Source organism: Gekko japonicus, unplaced genomic scaffold, assembly GCF_001447785.1.
Source record: "Gekko japonicus isolate JY-2015 unplaced genomic scaffold, Gekko_japonicus_V1.1 scaffold5688, whole genome shotgun sequence".
NCBI classification, from domain to species: Eukaryota; Metazoa; Chordata; class Lepidosauria; order Squamata; family Gekkonidae; genus Gekko; species Gekko japonicus.
Genome location: NW_015163794.1, coordinates 27,390 through 30,662, shown reverse-complemented (window position 1 = coordinate 30,662; position 3,273 = coordinate 27,390).

Here is a 3,273-nt window from a genome sequence, read left to right as displayed (position 1 = left end):
ACAACGATTCCCCCCCCCGGCACCAAGGTCACTGACAAGCCATTGGCCATCAGCCTCCCGTACCACCGTGGCAGCTGTTGTTCTGGAGGGCCCAATGGGGCCAGGTTGAACAGGCAATGGCAGAAGCCCCAGAAGAACCAAGGATGGACCACAGTGGACAGAGGCTATGCCAGGGGGCAGCAGGTGGGGGAAGAACAGCATGGACTTTTGATCTTCTGGAATGGTAACTATAATTCCTGAAGCACCCTCCTTTTATTCTTGCCGCTTCCTGTGTTTGCAGTAGCCTTGTGTGTTTGCTTTACAGTGTGCATTTATTTCTGTATGAGTGTACTATTCTATTAGTGTTTTGCCTTTCAATAAAACAAACTTCCTGGTTAAACTACTTCCTGATCTATTCCTGAGAATTTCTCTAAGGGAAAAGTCCTGGTATACAATCGGTGGAGATCTCAGCAAGTTATCCTCTTCCCACTAAGCAAAAAGGTCTCCTCAGACCTAACCCCACCCCCCAATCGGGAGACCTCCCCTTAGGTGAACAGATAAATGATGGAAACATGGGCAGCACTCTGTGTCTCTGAGCAACATGGATTTGTGTAATCTGCCTTGAATCCAAGTGAGAATGGCGGTCTATAAATGACATAAATAAATAATGTCCGGCTGAGGCTCCCCATCTCCCCAAGCCCTGCCCTCTCCAAGGCTCAACCCCCACATCTCCAGGAATCCTTCAGTCTGAAACTGGCAACGCTAGGAAGGTCTGGCCCCCCATGAGTCCTCCCTCAAAGGCCAAAACAGCCTTGAAAAGGACCCTGCCACCTCCCCCTGCCTTTTACTCACAGAAACCCAGTGTGGAATGCTGTGCACAACTGCCCATATACTTGCCTTCTGAGTTGTGGCCCCCAACTTATGGAACAACCTGCCTGAGGAGGTCAGGAAGACTCCTAGTTTCCTGGCTTTCCGCAAACTATGCAAAACTGAATAACACAAGATGGCTTTTCTACACAGGCAATAGAGCTGCACTGAATGAAATGATTAACAAAGTTACTTGGACAAATTATTACAGACTGTGGCCTACTCTACTTCATATAACCTTCTGAAATTAGGATCTTACTATGTAATTTTGCATCATTTAATGTGGTTTACATTCTGTGTAATCCACCTTGAGTCCAAGTGAGAAAGGAACATCTATGGTCCTTTCCACACTCAGATCTCATCCCTGGTTTTGTCAGAGTTCAACTCACAACACAATACCTTGCATTTATACCTGGTTATAACAGCATTTGTTTATCCCAAGACAAGTGTGGGGCAAAACCAGTGTGACCTCAAATGTAATGCAGAAACAAAAAATACCCCAAGATAATTACAGGGATGAACTCGCGTCGCGTGTAGTGTAGAATGTAAGTTCAGGGACACGGTTGAACCAGGATTTAAAGTCTAGTGCGGAAAGGATCTATATGCCACCAGTGGGACACCATGAAGGGGCTCCACTGAAAGATCTGTACTCGGGGGTCATTTCGTAGAAAAAGAGGTGCAGGCACTCATTAGCATAATTTATTTGCATATGCCACACCCCCTGGCATCACCAGAAGTGTGTCAGAAGGCAACACCCACCACTCAGGCTCCACTGGACTGTTTTGAATTGCTAGCTATTGGGAGGGAACGTGCAGATCTGTCCTCGCAGAGGAGGGAGAGCTTGTACCTGAATCAAACTTGGTCTTAAAGATGCCACTGGACAGTTGGGGGGCGGGGGGGGGAGCTCTGCAACTTACCTGGCTGCTTCTTGCTCTGACTGAGGGCTGCTGGGAGCAGGGGGTGGGGCTTGTTGCATGTGCCTAGCCCACCCCCTGGGCTCTTAACTGCCGGAGCTCTGCTCCTGTGCGCTCCTGCAGGAAATGACCCCAGTCTGTACTCCTCATGAGGGTCTCGTTAGGGCCAATTGTGTAAATTCTATTGTCCTTCAGCAAACTGGACAGACCCATTTTACTACAGGAGGTGCTTGAAGGCCCGTCTGCTTCTTTGCATTCAAGATGAGATCCTGCTTCATGTGTTGCCAACCCAGGGTTAGAAAATTCCTGGAGCTCTCTCACTCTCTCTCTCTCTCTCTGTTGTGTGTGTGTGTAGAGATTGTGCACAATGGGGTTGTGGAAGGAAGGGACCTCAATAGGGTATAATGCCGTACAGTCAACCCTCCAAAGCAGCCATTTTCTCCAGGGGAACTGAGAACCAGCACAGTTCAGTGATTAAGAGTGGCAGACTCTAATCTGGAGAACTGGGTTTGATTCCCCCATTCCTTCACATGAAGCCTCCTGCGTGACCTTAAGCCATCCGGGCTCAGATCGCTAGAATTCTTCCTCTGACTTTCCTATCAGTCTGGAGTTCTTCTACAAGTAAGAACTTCCAAAGCAGCAAGACTTGTGTGAACTTCATCCCTAATGCACCTTCCCTCCCCCCCTCCCCACTTTGTGAAGCACAAACAGGTTTGAACTAACCAGCTCTGTCAACCTATGATTATCCAAATCAGCTTAATTGATTCTCCTCTTCATCGGAGCTCAAGCGATTTCCTCAAAGGTTGCCTCACGTAAACATCAGACTCAAAAGCGACATGATGTAATCCTGTAGCAAGCCCGCAAAACAAGAGCATAAATGCTTCCTGTATCTCAGAGAGTGAGTCTGGGCCGAGATGGAAGGCAGGTGGGGACTTGGTCAGTGTGAGGCTCGATATTGTCTCCTGTGGGTCTTAAGCAAGGGCTGTGTTCAGTTTGAATCAGCGAAGGCACTGGAGCCTCAATCCCGTAATAGGTGGGGTTTGCGTTCAATGCTCCCTCTAAGCTGCGGAGTCCTGTGAGCAAAAATTCTACTTTTGTGAGCTACCGGCATTAAAGTTGTGAGCAAGTGATTTGGCTGCTGCATGAATTAGTTTGCTCTGGAGCCCTCCTTCCTGAGCGAAAAACTAAAATGTGTGAGCCGGAGGCTAAAACACTGTGAGCTCACTCACACTAGCTCAGCTTAGAGGGAACACTGGTTGCTTTCTTTTTTTTTTTTAATCTACCGGCCCTGACTTAGGGAGCCCAGTCTAACGCAGGACTGTCAGATTTTGGAAGCTAGAGGATCAAACCGTTTACATTGTGTCCCATTTGATTCAGACTTCTTCAAGCTATTCGGCTACGTCTCTGTTCCTGTTACGGTCACTGCACCATTGAATTTTACTGGTTTTTTGGAAGAAGGTCTCTAGACCTCTTGACAAAGATTTTGTTCTGAAATGGCTCATATAAGGCCACA